The sequence below is a fragment of the Desmodus rotundus genome, chromosome 12 (assembly GCF_022682495.2).
Source record: "Desmodus rotundus isolate HL8 chromosome 12, HLdesRot8A.1, whole genome shotgun sequence".
In the NCBI taxonomy this organism is placed as follows: domain Eukaryota; kingdom Metazoa; phylum Chordata; class Mammalia; order Chiroptera; family Phyllostomidae; genus Desmodus; species Desmodus rotundus.
Window position 1 is genome coordinate 95,308,383 of NC_071398.1, and position 20,501 is coordinate 95,328,883.

Consider the following 20,501-nt stretch of genomic DNA (forward strand, 5'->3'; position numbering starts at 1 on the left):
ATGCTGTGGGCCCCTCCTAGGGCAGAGCCAACTTTGGCTATATTCAGTGGCTGGATGGCACGGGTTTGCCCAGCCAGCCATGGAAAGAACATCTCATTTCCAGACAGATGCCCTGCGCGTCCCCCACCCTGTCTGGGACAGGGGAAGCAACACTGTCACAGAGCGTGTGCCACATGAGGAAGAAGGTCTGGTGCTCCTTCCTGACTGACAGTTTCCAGGAATCAGCCTGTTGTGGTTTAACATTATCACCCCTTCCATGGGCACACTGAAGCCACCGAGATGTGTGGCCCCTCGACCTCTGGCTCTGCAGGGAATGGAGGACTCACTCTGAAAACACGATCTTGACGTTTTCTACTTCCTAAGCAACTCCTAAGGAAACCACACTATCCTGTTCCATTCACCATCCATTAGCTTTCAGGAAATTTCCCATTCTCTCCTTCCACATTTTTAATCGGGGAGGAATTCACATTACCTAAAATTAACAATTTTTTGAAGTGAGCAATTCAACGGCATTTAGTTCATTCACAGTGTCGTGTAATCACCACGTCTATGTAGTTCCACAATGTCTCCATCATCCCCAAGTAAGTCCCTGTACCCACGAAGCCGTTACCCCCACCGCTCCCTCTTCCCAGCCCCTGGCACCCACCACTGGGCGTGCTGTCTCTGGGGGCCTGTCTATTCTGTTATTCCACATAAGTGGAATCCTACAGTGTCTGACCTTTTGTGCCTGGGTTTTTTCATGTAGCATAATGTTTTATTTTTTTCTTTTTTTTATATATACTTTGCTTTAATGAGATATAACTTATACTTTGTTTTTTTTAATTTTTATTGTTATTCAATTACAGTTGTCTGCCGTTTCTCTCATGTAGCATAATGTTTTCAAGGTCCGTCCAAGGTTCAGGGTCTATGGGCATTCCATGCTTTTTCATGGCTGAGTAGTACTCCGCTGTGTGCACACAGCACAGTTTGTTTTTGTGTTCATCGGTCCATGGAGCTTTTGGCTATGGTAAATGCACGTGTACGAGGATCTGTTGGGGTACCTGTTTGCAGTTGCTTTGGGCACACACCTAGGGGTGGAAATGCTGGACCGTATGGTGATTCTCAGATGAACTTTTTGAGGAACCGCCAGACTATTTTCCCTTCTCCCACATTCTTATCAGCATACTTGTGATTCACTTTCCTTTCTTATAGAAAATACGCATATTAAGTGGTACACTTTTCTACTCCTGGCCCCATGTTGGTTGCCGTTGAGCTTACGCATTAACGAGAGATATAGCCTCTTGTTGTCCTAGAGATACAGGGCTATTTGGATGCTTGACAAAGAGCATATTTGGGTAAACCGTAAGTCCTTTGGGTGTGACTGAGTAGGAAGCAACAGGTGACAACAGAAACATTTATGGAGTGTTGTACGAGTGTACATGTGCCAGGTGCTGCAGTAACGCCCTCACCTCCTCCTTCCCGTTTAACCCTCACGGCAGCTCAACCACTATCCCTATTTCACAGATGAGGAAACTGAGGTCTCTACCAAGAGCTAAGTGCCCTTCCCCTGGCTCCAGTATTGTTTTCTTCATAAACCTTGGTGACCCTCGGTAAGATCTGACTCTCCCCCAGTCACCCTTGGGTGCCACTCTTGGTTGTATTCCCAGTGCACAGTATCTGGTACATAGTAGCTGCTCATTAGACACAGGTTCATCAACAAACACAGGTCCATCTGCTTCTGCTGGTGGAACTTCCAGCCCCTGTCACACTGACACGTGACTCCAATGCCGGGGTCCTCGATTTCAGTTCATAGACGCTCTCCAAACAGACACAACCCAGGGGTCAGGGAAGGGAGATGGGCAGACAGACAGTAAATGGGGGGCAGGCTTTGACCCAGGCTTGTCCACCTAACGGGGTAATGCCGGTGGGGCAGGAAGGTAGGGGGATGTGCTTTGAATCTGGAAAGCTGTGAAGGAAACAGAATCCACTCCCTGGTCACATCCACCTTGTGTGCTTCCAATTTGTAACCTCTGACAGAGGTTTGCCCCTTGGACAAACGCCACATTTGGTATCCACCAAACTTGTGCTAAATGTGAGCAATATTGCTGCATGGGTAGGCTGAATGTGTGTGTGTATATGTGAGGGGGGAGGGGGGGAGGGGGGGAGAGAGAGAGAGATCCCTTTGAACTGGAGCCAACAGGAACCAGTTTTGGTTACCCTGTGACACTAGAGTTAAAATCAGGATTACCGCCAAACTTAAGAATATACAGAGGGGCCCTGGCTGGTGTGGCTCAGTGGATTGAGCATGGGCCTGCAGTCCAAAGGGTCGGGGGTTCGATTCCCAGTCAGGGCACATGGTTGGGTTGCAGGCCAGGTCCCCAGTAGGCGGCATGAGAGAGGCGACCGCACATTGATGTTTCTCTCCCTCTCTTTAAAAAAAAAAAGGGAGGAGGGAGAAAAGAGAATATACAAAGAGAAAAAGTGTGTTCCAGGTCAGGGGAAGAAGGACACAGACTCCCTGTCCACACAAAGTTTTCTAGCACAGTAATTTGCTTTCATGGCCAAACATAGAAAACTTCCCGTAAGGACCTCAGCCCAGCACGTCACCAGTCACCCCCAGCTCTGTCCCTGGACTCTGGCAAGGAGGGAGAGCCGTGTCCCAGAGCAGCCCTTCTCCTGGGCCACAGCTCGGGCACCGCCCCACACCTGTGGCTGGCCAGGCTGTGGAGGAACTCCATGGATTAGAGCTGTGGGCTGGAGGGATTGTTTGAGAGTCGCCATGGCAACAGCAGGAGCTTGGAAGCCTCCAGCTCTGGCTGCGCCCTGCCCAGGCCCCCCTTGATTGGACTCCTCCTCTGAGCCAGCTGCACTTTCCTGAGCAACCTGGAGTCCGGTCTTTCCATCCTCCCCACACTGAATCATCCATTCTCCCTATGAGTGCCAACCCAAATCACACCCTCCTGGAAGCCTCGCCCAGACTCCTCCTTGGAGCTGACAGCTTCCTCCTTGCTGCTCCCACAACTGTTTGTTTGCATTTCCCTTGGGGCCCTTAACTAGCCATGCTTTCTTGTTCTTGCCCTGGGCTCATCCATTTCCCCCACAAAAAACAGATTCCTTGAGTTCACAGTCTATACCATTTGCTCCCTTTGGGACCCCCGACCCAGGTGGTTGGCAGGTGCAGCAGTGCCTGGGAGAGCCTTAGACAAGAGAGCAGGGCCCAGTCCTCCTGCACCAGGTGGGTGCCCAATGCCTGTGCGTCAAACTGCTGCAGCTGCACTGCGGGCAAAGGACGACGCAGCAGTCCTTGCCCCTTCAGCCTCTGTTGCGTCAACAACCCAGGCTCAGGGAAGGAAGGAAGCAGCAGCAAAGTGGTCTTCCCTTGGGGGATGTAACAGGGAGAGCCTCGTGCAGTAATCACAGTGAGGCAGCAAGATGCTCCACACACGCAGACCCGACGCAATCGTCCTGGCCGTCAGGAATCACCCATGAAATGCCAGTCCACAGACACCGAAACGTCAGGAACACAGCCGGGCGGGGCTTTCCGACACCACACCTCGCTTTCAACGGGAGTCACGTCAACATTCAGGATGGTCCCCCACCCTGCGAGGCTGACGCCCGTCTCCTTTGGAGGCCAGAGATCATGGGTGTCGGGCCTCCCTTCTGTCATCTCTGACCTTGGTACCGACGGCGTCTCCGGAGATCCAGAAGGAGCCGGTCACCCAGAGAGGCCTGCAGGGTACACTTACACTGTGGAATGCCCAGGAATATCTGGCATCTCCACCCAGATTGTGAGAGTTCTCCAGATCCAGAATGTTGACATTCCAGCGGGCGGATGGTTTTCCCCTGAGCGTCTTCTACCTGCCCACAGTGCCGTGTGTGAACCCAGAAACCAGCGGGCAGAGTGAAGGGACCACTGGGCATCAGGGGGGAGATCGGCCACATTATCCTGATTAGCTGTGAGCGAGCCCCCGCTTCCTCATCTATAAAAATGTTCACTCATTAATTCGGCAAATATTTTCCAAGAGCAAAACCTGCCCCAGCTCTTGGGGATGCAGTGAGGGGAACTGATCTGCCTAGAAAGGAAGAAAGACAACCGAGTAAACACTGAGCCTACAGTAGGTTGCAGGCTGTTGTCGGGGGACAGTGTGGGCACAGGGACAGTTCCCAAGGGGAACAGCATTTTAACTGAGATGAACATGAGAGGGACCAGAAGATTCAGGGTGGTGGTTAGGGTGGGATTGCTGAGTGTTGGGGGTTCCAGATAAAGAAGCTCGTGTGAGGCTCCAAACGACAGAGACCACAAAGCCCACAGAGCCCAAGAAATGAAAGGGTTTTGATCGGCAGAAATGACTGGTTGCCCATTTGCTCACTTTCCTGGTGCTTTTTAGGAATTGGTAGAGAGAGCCTCCCCCTGGGAAAGCAGGAGCCCAGAGTCCCAGGCCCTCGGCCCCTAACCAGCTCTGTTATTTTAAAAGAATTTTGAACACGCTTCCGCTCTTTAGTTTTTTCCTCTATGAACCAGGCCAAGGAAGCCTTCCCTGCTCATATGACTGGGGACTGAATGGAGAAATGTTTGCAAGAGCCTTTAAGAAATTAGGATGAGTTATCACAGCAGGGTCCTTGATGGACTTTCCCTGACTGCAAATAAACAGCCCCAGCCGGGTCTGGTGTCAGCGGAAGACTTGGGGAAGTGATTACTGCGCAGCTTTTATCCCCCTCTCCCACCCCAGGGGAGTAGGAGATAAATAGCCATTTCTTTCTGATTGGTTTGGTGATATTTCATTTCGATTCATAATCAGATTTTTGTCTAAGGCAGAAAGTAAGCTATTAATAAAAGTTTTTTTTCTTTTTTTTAAGATTTTTTATTTTTACAGAGAGGCGATGGCAGGGAGAAAGAGAAGGAGAGAAATATCAATGTGTGGTTGCCTCTCATGTACCCCCTACTGGGGACCTGGCCAGCAACCCAGGCTCATGCCCTGACTGGGAATCGAACCAATGACTCTTTGTTTCTCAGGCCAGTGCTCAGTCCATTGAGCCACAGCAGCCAGGATAAATGTTTTATTTTTTCATTGTAATATTTGTGATTGCTGAACCCGGGGGGGTGGGGCTTAACCCTGCACCATCCCCTGCTGCAGCAGAGGCACACTTTGATTGACAGGTGAGCTCAGGAAGAGAATGTGGCATCTGAAACACCAACACTGCTATGTCCCCTGCTCACCAGCTTGCAGGGCTTCCCTGGGGCCCATGACACCTCTGTTCGGCCTTCACAGCCATCTGTCGTGTCCCCAGCCGTGCCTGGACCACCTCATCCTGCGCTCTTCCTCAGAGCATTTCTGCACTGCCGCCCCAGCGCCACACTCCGCATGCACTGGCCTGAGCCTCTGCTCTCGCTGCCCCTTCCTCTCCAGTGCCCCCCAACTTCCCTCTCCCTCCGAACGTCCAGCCCTCCACGTGGTGACGTTCAGCACAGAGTGCAGCACAACCTGTGTCTCCTCTACACACCCCCCGCCCCCTGCCGCTGCTTCAAACCCCAGTCAGTATCACCCCTTTCCTTTCTCATCGTGTGTGCACTTAGGATTTGGTACTCACTTTAGCCTCTAATGGCTGTGATTGTTTGGGGGAATTAAACTCAGAAGGGCCCTTTCCGTTTACAAAGATCTCTCGTGATATTATTAGCTGACTTTCACCACAACACTGGATGGTGAGGAAGTCAGTGGGCTCATCAGTTCCCCGTCTTAGGCATGAGGAACCCGAGGTTTGGGGGTTCAGGGGTTTGAACCATCCCCTGGCAGGAGCGTTCAAAGTTTCATGAAGGAACTCTGTTCCTGCACCTCTTTGTTCTCCCTCCTCACCGTGTTGGTATAAACTGAACTAACACTTCTTGATATAAAAATCCATGTGCAACTTCAGGAAAAAAAATTCAAATGGCACATTTTATGGATGCAAATGATTGTTATCTGTGCTGTCAGCCTCTTCATACACAAAGAACAATATGCATGCAGCGTCATTTTTATATGTGCAGAGGGAGCCTCACACCCACTCTGCACAAACCTCCCCCCCATAGGGTCATCCAGAGGTCAGCCACAAATTCGGTACCAGGGCCACCGCCTCCAGGCAGAGGAGGATCAAGTGTGCTTTTCAGAGCGGGCTCCGCAGGGTGGACACACCCCCACGCCCGGCCAGCCCTGGGAAGCCCAGGTCACCTGGCACAAGGAGGACCCAGGTTGCCCAGCACATTTCCATAGCCAGGTGACTGCCACCAGGTAGGGGTGGGGAGGTGTCCGTCCACCCATCCATTCTGGATGGGAAACAGGAAGCCCTCCCCGCAAGGGAGCAAATTTCCCAAGAGCTTCAGGCCCCTTGGACCGCCCGCAGATCGGAGGAGTCACGTTTTTGCCAGGCCCCTATTAATTCTGCCTGGAATAATTCCAGGGGGGACTCTGAGTCTCTGAGCAGTTCCTGACAGCCCAGCAGCACTCACACAGGCGCTGTCTGCTTTGACTCAGCGTCCCCTTGTCGGCTGACTTGAGAAAGCGCCTGCCTGGGGCAGACCCTCAGGACCAAAGGACCGAGAGGACAACCTGTCTCCCTCCAGCCCTGTCCCCAGTGTCCTTCCATCCAGGCCCCACATGCCATCACTTTCTTGTGTGTTTGTCAGATGTTGTCCCCATTTTGGAGATGGCGGAACAGGGGCCCACAGTCACCGAATGCCCTTGCTAAGGCACCAGTCAGTCTCTGAGCCAGGTCCTCAGGCCAGGGCCCGTGAGCTTCCCCACACCCCACCCTTGGGCAACTGTTAGCCAAGAAGTCGCCCTGCGTGACAACCTGCAGGAGCCTGAACAGATACAGCCGGAGAAAAGTCCCAGCCAGAACTGGGGCCCTGCAGGCTCTCCCGGGAGGAGCACCACGAGGACACCCGTCCCCTCCTCTGGCTGCCCCGAGCCAGCCACCCGCCCTGGGGCCCTCTCCTGCCTTCTGACTGGCCGAGGCAGGGCCACACGTTCAGAGCATTTGCTCTGTCAAAACGTTCCCACCCAGTGTACTGTTCCTTCAAGCCCCTGATACTTTGAGTGTTAGCCTGATTCTAAAAAATGTATTCTGGGCTGCTCACGGGAGATAAAGCCTACAGGCCGGCCCCGAGCCTGCAGGCCGCCACACCGTGAAGCCACCCTGCAGAGAGCTGGAGAAAGGCCTAAGTTACCCGCCTCATCCTCCCCACTCCCAGTGGCCTGTGTGGTTTCCAAAGCTCTCAGGTCTCCAGGCAAGGACGGAACAGAGATGGTGGATGTGGGGAGTGCAGGGTTGAGGCTGAGGAAAGGATGTGTGTGTGTGTGTGTGTGTGTGTGTGTGTGTGTGTGTGTGTGTGTGTGTGTGTGTGGTGTCTGCATACATGTTAGCATCTGCAGGGGTACCCCCACCCCCACGCAATTCACAGCGTAAGCAGGTCCTCCCATGTCACGTATCTGCAGATATTACAACGCTTGCAGCCCGCTTTGGGAGGGGCACTTCAGGGGTGGGGAGGAAGGTGTTTGGGGGCAAGGGCAGGCAAACGGAGGGGACCGGGGACAGGGCGAGGCTGGTTGCCATTCCAGAGTCTCTCTGTGGCGGGAGCCTGGCGGGTAACAATGTATTAGCAGAGGCATCTAACGCGTCGTCTGACGAGACTGAGAAAATGCCACCAGTTTCAGAGAAAGGGGGGGCCGTGGGCCTGAGTGGGGTGCTCAGGAAACACTCTGGGACACTCACATGGGTCCTCCGCGTGCCCCAGCAATGACTTAATCAAAATTGGGGGGATAAAAAGGGGGAGGGGAGGAAATCTGCATTCGACCTGAGAGGTGCAGATTGGAACTAGAGCAGACAGCACATGAGACTCAACACGCCCCTCGCCCCCTCCCCCCCCCCCCAGCCCCACACCATTGGCTCCTCTGGAATGAGGATATTTCGGCTCCCTCCCCTGCGGTTTGGCCTTTACGTTTTAGGCCTTAAGATTACATACAGCAAGGTAGCTCTGGGCTTGTGATTGTCCTGAACTTTGTTAACATTCAACGAAGGGAGGAAATGGGAAGGAACATAAAGCCGGATCTGTATTGCTGTTGAGTTGCATAATTGTATATTTTTGCCACTCCGTTAGTTTTCGAGCGTTCTGACCAAACCACCTCTCCCTTGACCACCGCTGAGAAAAATAAATCAGCCATTCGGTTACTGCTGCTAAGTCCGTGGAACGCTGAGTTCCCGTCGGCGATATTAAGGCAAATTATGCCACTTCAAATTTGAGGTCTATTTTTTAATTACCACCTGTGTGGGAGAACCAGGATCACACAAGGGCTTGGTTGTCTTCTTGCTTTTTCAAAAAACACTCTTTCCCTCCAAGAGATGACGTGTGAAGACTCGGCCGTCAGTGACTGAGCCTCCCCCTTATTGGGGGAAGAGAGAAGGCACCGCCCTGCCCCCACCCCTGCTCTCCCGCCCCCCCTCAAGGTGACCTCAGAGCCTGGGCTCACCATCGCCAAAAATAAAACTTTACCTAGGCACTTACCACACCCACCCACACGCGCTCCAAGCCCTTACCAAACAGCTTTGAAAAATAAAACTGAGAACTGTACAGCCGAGGAATGCACTGTAACCATGGCTACAGGCTCCACTAACACCAGGATGGGGTCGGATCAGGTACACGCACACGGTGAACACCAGCGCACGGGGCTGTCACCGTGTGTGCCCACACATCCCCCTATTAGAGACGGGGCTTATAATGATGCCGATTCACAAAGGGCCAGGGGAAGGGAGGAGGGGGTCAGGTGGGGCCGGCAAGAGCCGCCCAGAGTTCCCATCTGAGCTTTAATTCAGCTTTTTCACCTGGTCCTCTACCACGCCACTACCTTGCATTTAGATCACAATTTTCCCTTCTTGGTGTCCTTTCCACACGCCTGTTTTGTGTTTTCTTCACAACAGTCTTTGGACATATCTCGGCTGCTTGATAGCTTCGTGGCTCGGATGAGGGAAGGGCTCAGGAGCGGAACTGATGGGCCCAAGGCCAGACGCTGGGCTGACAACTGGACCAAGCCTAGGACTGGGTCCTCTGACTGCTCGCTTACCAGTTCTTCCACTGCCCCCCTCGGCTGCCCTTGGGTGTCATCCTGGGGAGGTTTTGGTACGTGTTCACTCCTGCAAACGTCCCTCCTCCTTATCACTTGACTGATTAGCCAAAGACCAGGCTCAGGCCCTCAAGCTGGAAAGGAGGTCATGCCTGGGGCCCTCACTTCTCTGTTTCCAGCCCCTGGATGGCTCTCCCCTCCACAGGAGATGGCACCAAGGGTGGGTAGTGTGGTCCCTACTCATGGGAGTGGGCAGTCCAGGGGCCACGGGCATTAAGTGCCTGCGGGGACCAGGTAGGGCACAGGACTGGGTGAGCAGGCAGGGGGACGGGGTAGGGGGTGGAGGGAGGAGGGAACAGAGGCCCAGCCAATCCTGTCTGTGAGGGTAGTGCAGCCAAAGTGGAGGACTAGCTAAAGATTGAGAACTTCACATGCAATCCGAAGAGGCGGATACATGAATAAGCAAATAAAGGGGCCTGTGAGTCGGAAGTAACCCCCAATGCCCACTGTCGTATGTAGTGTTATTTGGTGCCTCTCTTCTGCACGTTTGGTCCTATGAAAACTGGAGCTGCTAAGCCAGAGGGCACTGTAATTAATCAGGAGCACATCTGCAGGGCACAGGCTTTAAACTGGCTGATGGGTGAAGCAGTGGGTGAACACCCTTCGTCCCAGAAGACAAGGTCCAGAGACTGAAGTCCTCGGCCTACTGAGGATGCTGGCTGTGTAGACGGTGGTCACCTCAGGAGTTGGGGACTCAGATGGGACTATAGTTGAACCTCTTCTGTAGTTCGGCAGCTGCACGGCCTTGGGCAAACCACTTAATCTCCAGTAGCCTCTCTTTGCCCATCTGTATAGTGGGGACACAAAGGCCCACCCCCTGGAACAGGCTGTGTCTGTCAAACCTTGGTTATGCACACGGAGTCACGCTCTTAGAACACAAGGAATGGTGGCTTTTTGATGCAACAGACACTCCCATCCCTGTGAAAGGTGATAAGACACTTTGCCAATGTTCTGTTTTGAGGCTCTGGCCTCCTGAGGTATCTGTGTCAAGAGAGGCCAGGCAAAGGAGAACAAGCGCACATTCTCGCTGAAATGGAGAGGAGAAAGCTGAGAGTGACGGGCAGAACAAGGCACCCCTGAGAAACTGGGTCCTGGAGGTCAGAGGGCCGAAAGAGAGGCGCAGCTGGGGATGAATGGACGCTTAGCCAGAGGGCGGAGGGCCAGCCAGCATGTCTGCCCCGGTTCCCTCAGAGTTGGCTGGCTCACTCTTCAAACCAGTGTGGGGGAAAAACTGACCCAACTCTGGTTACAACAAAACAATTCTTTAAGTGGATCTTTTCACCTTCCACACAATATGAGCGGTATAATAATAAATACAGTGTTACGTCGTTTTCAAGGCGATTGTAAGGCACCCACTGCGTGAGGTGCACTTATGCTGCATGCTTTCCACACATGGTGTCTTTTTTTATGCTTCCCAGCAATGCATGCATTCACGCACTCATTCATTCATTCATCCATCCATCCATTTATTCATTATCTATCCATCCATCCATCCATCCATCCATCCATCCAACAAGTCCTTCCTGCCACCCACTTTCTACGAGGCGCTGTGCTGGATATTCGGGTTAACATGAAGCAGCACAATGGATAAAACACCGAACCCTTTGAGAGATGTGTTCATATCGATTTGCAAGAGAAAACGTGCTTGAGTGAATGCTGCCCAGACTCTGCACTATGTTAGCGGAGGAGGCAAAATGCTTGACTACAAGTGTTCTGACTCAGGAGAACAAACACCAGAAAATTTCCTTGATGATCTCAGAGACGGAAGTATGAGGAAGTTGTTGACTTGCTAACAGGCTGGAGAGACTGACTGTATTCAATCATATTTAGCACAGTTGGAATTTTCAGAGAAGCAGACAGGACCAAGGGTCTCATCTGAAGAGTGACCAAAAAAGACTGACTATTGGCAAAGTCCACGGTGTGGACCCTTTGGAGACGTCATTAGGATGAAAAGAGAGAAGAGGATGCAAAGAGGAACGGAGATACAGTGGCGAGATATTCTTCCATAGCGGAAAGTCAGGGGAAGCCCAGGTAAAAAAACCTTTGTCGACTCTTTCCACTGTTCTGAACTATTCTCTAATAATTTTCCTGGTATCATCTCTAAGTAGAGAGGGTGTCTTGTACCTCCCCTGCACTCCCTAGCATAGCTTAATTAATCCTTGATTGATTGAAAGACTGACTCATTCGAACCTGGAGTGAAATGAATGGAGCTTTTTAATTTTCTCTTCTGTCGAACCTGAAATAGAGCACTTAGTAATTAGGGAAGGATCCCTTGTTCTCAGAAAGTCCCAGCTACCACGAGCCCTCGGGGGCTGAGCAAGAGGAAGGTGGGTGATCACTGAGGAGCTGATAAAGGCCTTCCCCACTGCCTGCTGCTTTCAGTGTTAGGGGGTTTTCTCAATCATTATTTCCTCCTGAAATGAAATAGTTGGCTGGGGGCTAAATGGCAGGTCACTGTCATCCAAGAGACTGATGGTCACTGTTCTAGGCGCTTTGTCACTCCTGCTGTCCCTCCCTAGTGACCTGGGTTGACTGAGGAACATTTTTTTCCAAGGCCCCTTTTCTTTGAGGACCCCTGGGCTCACTGGCGCGACTTCAGTCATTCATGCAGGCTCCGGGCATCCAAACAGAGCGAGACGGGCACAGGCCCTGTTCTCACTGAGCTCATTTTGCAGCCCAGGAGCATCGTCACGAAGGGCACAGACTAAAGTGACGAGAGCGAGAAGTTTCTCGGGCGGTCTGGAGAAGCAGGCTGGATGACTGGGTTAGGAAAGACCTCTGGGAGGGGCGACAGTGAGGGTACGTTTCAGCTCTGAATGCGAGGAACCGCCAGGCATGCCGCGAGCTGAGAGACAGTGTACCAAGGGGACAGACGAGGTCCTGGGGGAGGGCAGGCCTGAAGTTAAATAGGTGTGTCCAGGGCTTGGGGGGGATCTGATCTGGCTCATAGTGGGAGACAGGCTGTGGAGAGGGAGCAGGAGCACCAGGGGCTGGCTGGGAAGCCATCACAGAGATCAGGCGAGAGATGGGGGTGTCCTAGCCAGAGAATGTTGAGATGTGGGTGGATTTGGCGTAGGTTTTGGAGAGCGAGCTGATGGGATCAGCTGACAGGGTGGAAGTGGGGGTGAAGCAAGAGAGATAACAAAGAACCACAAGCTGGGTGGATCAAACAGCAGAAATGTATTGTCTCACGGTTCTGGAGGCTAGAAATATGAACTCAAAGTGTCGGTAGGTTGGTTCCCTCGAGAGGCTGCGAGGGAAGGATCCGTCCCAGGGCTCTCTCCCTGCTTCTAAGTGGCCATCTTCTCTCACGTCTCTTCACCCGGTTGTCCCTCCGTGCATGTCCGTCTGTGTCCAAATTTCCCCTTTTCACAAGGACACCAGTCACATTAAACTGTGGGCCCACTTCACTCCAGTACAACCTCATCTTAACTAAGAACATCTGCAAAAACGCTGTGTCCAAAGAAGGTCACATTCTGAGGTCTAGGGGTTAGGCCTTCCCACGGCCCGTACATTATAAATTGGGGGGCAGGGCATAACTCAGCCCGTAACCGGCGAACCGGGACCCACAGCCAGCCTTCTGCTTAGCCCCGGCCTGGAAAGGACTTGTTCCTCCACTACCGTGTTTATGCGCAGCACTGGGTGACAGGCACAGAGCGAGGCTGTCACATCACACAGATGGGCGGGACCACAGGCGGTTAGGAGCTTGCACGAGGCTGAGGAAACAAATGATTGTGATACATGCAGATAAAGGCCATGGTAGGTTATTGACTCTGTGGAGCTCGGAAGAAAAAGAACTCTGTCTGGGAGGGTGGGGGGCAGAGGGCCCCCGTGACTAGAACCTTCCAGGCAGATGGAACAGCATGTGCAAAGTTCACAAAGGGAGAAAGCAGGGATGTCTGGGAGAACTTAGGGGAAGTGGGGCGATAAGGGGGTGAAGGGAGACGAGGCTGGGATGGCGGCGGGTAAGGAGGTGGTGCCGATCACGAGAGCTCTGTCCTTGCGAAGATGAGCTGAGCAGGACCGTGGTCACAGGCGGTTTCAGAAAGAGGAGCTGGAGGGAGGAGAACCAGAGCCACCCTGAGGCTCGGACAAATGCAGTGGCACCTGGCTTCCGAGGCCCTGCTCTCTGTCCTTCACCTTATACACGCCCACTGCCCGCGCTGCCTGGCGGGAAGCCCACGGCGTAGCCAGGGCTCATGGCACTGGCCCCCCACCCCCGGGCCCTCGAGGTTGCCGACCCCTTCCCACTTCAGAGCCTCGCCCTCCTGTGCCTGCCCCTCCAGGGCCCTTCCGGGCTCTGTGCGCACTGGAACCCTGTCACCCCTCAGACCTCGGTTCCACGTCCCCTCCTCGGGGCCACGCCAGCTATTGCCTGGGTAGCCCTGACAACACAGCTCGGCGTATTTGTGCGCAGTTTACCCTGTAGAAAGAGAGCAGGTAGCTCTCACAGCTGTGTCGTTCGTGACTGTGCCCACAGGCTCGGGCTCATCAAATGCAGAGGCAGGGAGACACAAGGACAGCGTGGGGTGGGGGTGGGGAAGGAGGCGGGGGTCCGCCTTGGCCTGAAATGGGGGACCCGACGAGCGAGGGTGAAGAGGCTGTGCATGCACGATGCTGCTCTCAGCGGTGGCTGTGTCGTCATTCTGAACCGGTCACTTTCAAAATGGGTGAGGCATCGAGGAAGCCTCTGCTGGCTACAGAAAACTACAGGGACGGGAGAGAAAGCGCCTTAGTTGCAAGGAGACCTCGATGATCAAAGCCGTGACCCCAGAACCACCCCACATTCTCCAGAGGCCAGCAAACCATGATGAGCTAACCAGCCTATTAGGTTATCGCCAGGCTTGGCTCTGGGAGGCGCCGGGTCTGTGGCTCAAGGACTCCCCAGCAGCCTGCTATGATCCACTTCCCAAACGAGAAACCTGAGCCCCAGACAACGGTTGCCCGACTCAATACAGCCAGTGAGCAGCAGGGGCAGGACTTGACCCCAGGAACCGGGGTCCCCACAGCGGCCCCCTGAAGCACTTAGCAAAACCCCTCTTGGGTCCGAGCTGCACTTTGGAGGAGTTGCCGAGTCTCCCCGCCATTGTTACAGTCATTACCAACTTGTTGTCCTTGTGTTAGTCGGCGCAGGCTAATCGCTGCAGCAGAGAACCCTTCCATCTGAGGCTTCGCCCAACAGACAGACGTCCGTTCCTCACTCCTGGCACTGTTGACTGTGGTCGGCGGGCCTGCCGGGCTCCACAGCCAGGCAGGGGCCATCCACCGCGGCCACCCCAGGGCCTGGGGGTCCTCCTGACCCAACATGAGGACCCCGCACTCCCTCGGCCAGAACTCAGTCACACAACCCCATGGGGGCTGAGGGGTGGCCTAGCCTGTGCCCAGGGGGACGGTGGTGGGCATCTTGCCAATGCTGCCTTATTTTTAAGGACTTTTGTAGGGAGACCTGGCAGGAGGAGGGGCCAGGGGCCGGAAGACATCGATTCTGGCCCTGACTCCACCAATTGCCAACGTGTGTCTGGCCTCCTGTGTGTTCCTTATGGAAGGCCCCACCCACCACGTGACACATCTCCGCCTGCTTCCAGTTCAGAAGGCCTACGTGATAAAGCAGCATTTCATTGTTTTTTTTTTTTTTTTTTTTTTAATATATTTATTGATTATGCTATTACAGTTGTCCCATTCCCCCCCCCACTCCATTCCATCCTGCCCACCCCCCTCCCTCCCACATTCCCCCCCTATAGTTCATGTCCATAGGTCATACTTATAAGTTCTTTGGCTTCTACATTTCCTACACTATTTTTACCCTCCCCCTGTCTATTTTCCACCTATCATCTATGCTACTTATTCTCTGTACCTTTCCCCCTCTCTCCCCTCCCACTCCCTTAATGACAACCCTCATGTTCTAGTTGTTTGCCTAGTTTGCTCTCATTTTTGTTTTATGTGTGGCCATTAATAACTGTGAGTTTGCTGTCATTTTTACTGTTCCAATTTTTGATCTTCTTTTTCTTAGGTAACTCCCTTTAACATTTCATATAGTAAGGGCTTGGTGATGATGAGCTTCTTTAACTTGACCTTATCTGAGAAGCACTTTATCTTCCCTTCCATTCTAAGTGATAGCTTTGCTGGATACAGTAATCTTGGATGTAGGTCCTTGCGTTTAATCTTGGGTAATGTAATTATGATGTGCCTTGGTGTGTTCCTCCTTGGGTCCAGCTTCTTTGGGACTCTCTGAGCTTCCTGGACTTCCCAGAAGTCTATTTCCTTTGCCAGATTAGGGAAGTTCTCCTTCATTATTTGTTCAAATAAGTTTTCAATTTTTTGTTCTTCCTCTTCTCCTTCTGGCACCCCTATAATTCGGATGTGGGAACGTTTCAAGGCGTCCGGGAGGTTCCTAAGCCTCTCCTCATTTTTCCAAGTTCTTGTTTCTTCATTCTTTTCTGTTTGGATGTTTGTTTCTTCCTTCTGGTCCACACCATTGATTTGAGTCCCAGTTTCCTTCTCATCACTATTGGTTCCCTGTACATTTTCCTTTGTTTCTCTTAGCATAGGCTTCATTTTTTCATCTGTTTTTCGAATAGATTCAACCAAGTCTGTGAGCATATTGATAACCAGTGCTTTGAACTGTGCATCCGATAGGTTGGCTATCTCTTCCTCGCTTAGTTGTATTTTTTCTGGAGCTTTGAAGTGTTCTGTCATTTGGGCCATTTTTTTTTTTTTTTTTGTCTTGGCGCGTCTGTTACTTTAAGGGGCGGAGCCTTAGGTGTTCACCAGGGCGGGGTAACGCTGGTCGCTGAGCTGTGACGCTGTACGAGGGGGAGGCGCTGAGTGGGAGCAATGGCGCCCGCCTCACTCTCCTCCGGATTTCAATCCTTCACTCCACTACCCACAGTCAAACTGGGCCACTCTGGTGCTGGTTCCCGAGTAAGTGGGCCTGTGCACACTCTAGGCCCTGTGGGTCTCTCCAACAACCTCTTCTGTGAGGCTGGGAGTCTCTCCTGCTGCCGCCCCAACCCCCAGGGGCGCTTTCAATCAGAGGTTTGAGGCTTTATTTCCCGGAGCTGGAGCCCTGGGTTGCACGGTCTGTCTGCTTTGTTGCCCGACGTTCGTCAGGTTTATCTGTGGGCGAATTTGGTGCCGCGGGGTGCTACCCGCTGCTCTGCCTGCCCCGCTCTCCCCCACTCTGAGTCCGGCCCTCTCGGTTTATCTGCGCAGATGTGGGGCCGCAGGGTCTGCTAGTGCTCGGACTGCCTGCGCCATTTGTCCCACACTCCGCCAGTCTCAGTCCCGCCACAGCCACGCGAGTCCTCTCCACCCCGGTGCCCGTCTCCGCCCCTCCTACCAGTCTGGATGAATGGTTATTTTCTATTTTCTTGGTGTTGGTCCCCCTTGCTGTTCGATTCTCTGTCGGTTCTGGTTGTGCGAGGAGGCGCAGTGTGTCTACCTACGCCGCCATCTTGGTTCCCATTTCATTGTTTTTAATAATCACGGTGCTTCCATCAACTCTATACTGACGATCGACTTGTGCTTTTGTTCAAAATTGCAACCATAATTGTAACATTGATGTGGAGAGGAAAATACTACCCACTGTCCTTGAACCCTGTCTGGACGAGTCACTTGAAGCAATTAATTAAACTGGGGAGAATACAGATGTCTGCTCATCGTGCCCACGGCTGGGTTCCAGTTATAACCCTGATCATCTACCTGCAGATTATCTGCTGCGGCATGACGATTTTTGTACAAAATAGTACTTAATCTATTACAGGGCACCTGTGCGCCTCAGGTGAGCAAGGTGAGACCCATCAACAAAACACATCCCAGAGCGGCAGGGTTAATGACCACGGCCTGAGGGTCCACTCAGGCCCTGGCTGCGGCAGCATGCAACATTAGCATCACCTTGGGGGGTTTTGCGAGGACTGCACGGTCCCCAGGAGACAGAGAGGGGAGTGGGATAGAGACTGTTTGCTGCGGTTCCTATTTTAGAGAAAATCAATGCCTCAGACTTGACGACCAGAGCGGACCAGGGCTAGAAGACAGCGAGCCGAGCCGAGCCCCGGCGATACTTCCTCACGTCCCTCTCCCACCACATCTGCTGGAGAACACCAGGGCCAGGCCGCGCATCCGCCCTCCGGCACCGCCCTCACCCAGTCCCAGCTGCCCCTGGCCCCAAACAACAACAATCGCCTCCTTCCACTGCTGCCTGCGACAGCCTGGGTCTCTCTCCTCAGTGACAGTATTCTTCGCAAACACAGACCGATCAGGGCCCCTGCGTGTGTAAAACCTATGGCTCGACAGCAAACAGCAGCCACCAACACGACTCAGAGGCCCCGTGGCTGAGGGGCCGCCTACCTTGTGGGCCTGGGTCGCCACACTGTCACCCCACTGGCTGCCGCTGCTGCTGCCTCCAGCCACACGGTCCTTCTGGTTCTCTTCAGGAGAAGCAAGGGGCCCGACACTGTTCATCTGAAAAAAAAAAAGCACAAGCCACACATCGTTTCTCTGTGTTCCCAGACCTTCAAGGACACCGCTTAGTGTATGTACTAGCAATTGAACTCCTGGCTCTAACCTCCAAGGCTCTTCCCCGGAAACGGCGTCTGCGGGTTGGAGGGAAGCCTACCAAGCCTGCTGCTTGCAAAGGCTCTCAACAGGAGTTGAGTCGACATCTCAGGGATTTTTCAGATCCCCCGACCTGTGTTTGCTATTTCTGTAGTTCGGATCTGAGCAAAGTCATCCCACCCAGAGCCTGCCCTGACTTCCCCCAGGCTTCTTCTAGCACTTTCCATGGTTACGTTTTCACATGGGTCTGCTGGGTTCTTTGCCGAGCACGAGAAGGCAGGGATGAGGCCGCAGGTCCTCGGACACCCAGCACCCAATGCAGCTCCCAGCACGTAACATGCGCTCCATAAGTGGGGGACACTTGTCCTGGTTGTCATTCCCTTCGAACCACTTTCGACCCCCTCCAGCTCCCAGTGCTCGCCCCGCCCACTAGGCTGCTCCTCGTCCCTGGACACAGAGCTTGCCCCCAGGGCCCATCGCTCTGCATGCTGCCCTCACCCAAGGCCCTTCCTTCACTCACCACAAGGCCCCTGTGCTCACGGGAAAGGATCCGCGGCCAACCTGCTGATACAGCGGGATGGAGCCTGACAATCCTCCCGGGGGACTGTGCTGACCTACTGAATGGGGGTCTCCAGGAGGGCAGCCAGCCATCCGCATCTTTAATTCCCGGAGCGGCCAGCGCCCACCATGCGGTCCCCGAGGTGCTCAGTAAGGAGGAGATCAGCAAGCACAGCCGTGATCACAGCCCAGGGCGGGCGGCTCAGAGGGAGCCTTGGGGAAAGGCCCAAGGGCAGGTCTGTGCCCCCGACTTGCGACCACGAGCTGGCCACACACATACCCAGGAGTCTGCAGCTGCAGCACAGGGATCTTTGAAGGATCGGGGAGCAAAATGAACCCCCTGCCACACACCGCCCCTCACAAGAGGGCTAAAGATTTGGAACACTGGTCACTGCGGAGCTGGTCTCAGGGATTTTCACTGGCTGCCATCGGGAGCTGAACATGTCTAGAAAGCATTTACTGGCCAACAGATACTACTCTACAGCTTGTACATTTCACTGCATCTGATACACAGAAACAAGGAGAGGCTGATACAAGCAGGGAGTACCCCACCCTTGTTTGGGGGCTCCAGAAGGACCACCAGTCTGAGTGCCAGCTCTGGACACAGCTCTGGGGCAGCTCCTGGTTCCCCAGGATGGATCCGACCCTCCCTGGACACAGCCAGGGCTCCCAATGCCTGAGACAGAGGCTGGAGCCTGCAGAGGGCCAGGCGCCCGCCGCAAGCCCTATCTCGTGAGCCCAGCAGTGCCGTGGCACCACCTGCAGATCGGCCTCAGCAGGGAACTTCCCTGTGAACCCCTTTCTGCTGGAACAGGATGAGGGCCCATGGTCCTTTGGCAGAGAGGCTTGGGGGTGAGGGATGGAGAAGAAAAGCCCAAGGCTCTAAATCTGTTGTGACCCACAGATCACCCACGATTTTACAGAGGGTGTCTCATCGCCTTTTGCAGTTTACAAAGTGCACTAAATACATGAGCTCTTTTAATCCTCAATGGCATTACACGGAAAGCTCATTAGCTTCCTTCTGTCACTGAGGTTTACTCCCTCATCCAGGCTGTGCAGATTGAGCCCGAGCTCAAACCCAGGCCTTGTGACCCATGACCTTCACTCTCTGGCAACAGCTCACACACACGCAGGTAGAGGTTTGTTGGAAGAAAGAAGGAATCAATGGCTCTCTCCCCACCCAGACACTGCGGAGAATACGGAGGTGAATAATTCTGGTTTCAAGTAAACTGAAAGTAACTCCTCCCTCTTCTCTCGCCTCACCCCCACCCCCACCCGCACAACCACCATCAAACAATCCGGGTTGGTTGGCACCTACGCTTTACAAGAAGTGATGAGCTGTCTTTCAGAGTCAGTGACGACTAAGAGCCCACAAAGGCTGAGCTTCCCAGAATGCCTCTCTAAGGCCCGAAGTGTGGTTCCTCGTGCAAAGCAGTCTATGGAAGCTCTAACTTTTCATTCAAACCACCAAGGAGACCTCTGATTGTTTCCTGGAAATGCTAATAATGTGGGGCTTATAAATACTCATGAAACATGACAGATTAGCAGAGCTCAACAGGTAACCTGGGTTGGGGGGAGCCTAGAAGAGAGTTTTTAGATTAAAAAACAAAGAATATCTTTCCATTGAATTTACCCTGGACTGGATTCCCAAATGTTAATGTATCCTCTCGCTGACCATACGGAGAGCAGACTCAAATAAGTGCCTTTAGGAATCTGGAAGTGAATTATTGACTTAGCTTCAGCTTGAAGAGAAATCTATTTATTCAAAGGCTGTTTTAGGTGCCGTGGGATGGACAAGTTTGAAACAAAGGTTGGGAGGGGGAGGAGGGCCTTGGACATTGGGATAAACACACGGTTCAAGTCCATGCTTCTATTTCAGTCACTAAGCAGCCTAGGTTGGAATTTGCTGATGATGTTTGGCTTTTATGCCACGATCCCTCAATGGTGCTAACTCCTCCCCTGGGACGTGTGAGGCTCCGCAACAGCAGAAACCGTATCTTTGTCTTTCATTACTGATTCCTCGACACGTAATGCCACGCGCGGCATGTCTTAGGTGCTTGGTACGTGTCTGTTCATGCAGAACTCTCTAAAAGCATTTTCTAGAGCTCTTCAGCTCCTGTTGTCTTTTCCTGGAGGCCAGCTGTGGTCACCACGTCCTCTCTCGTCCGGTTACAAAGCTCCCAGATGAGCACGCCCTCTGGCCCCGGGTCACAGCCCACGGCCCTCCACTCAGTGCCGCGGGCCCCCTGGGTGGCCCCT

At 53.3% G+C, this 20,501-nt stretch overlaps 1 protein-coding gene across 3 annotated transcripts in view; it reads left to right on the top strand.

Annotated features, from left to right (window-relative positions):
• Nucleotides 1-20,501, top strand: part of KIAA0040 (KIAA0040 ortholog) — a 32,823-nt gene that overhangs the window by 6,578 nt on the left and 5,744 nt on the right. The window contains exon 1 of one of the 3 annotated variants that reach the window (XM_071219720.1): nucleotides 10,847-11,162. The exons of the other annotated variants lie outside the window; for them this stretch is intronic. The gene's annotated coding sequence lies outside the window, so the exon portion shown is untranslated. Of the gene's footprint in view, nucleotides 1-10,846; nucleotides 11,163-20,501 lie in introns of those variants that run through there. 3 annotated transcript variants of the gene reach the window in all.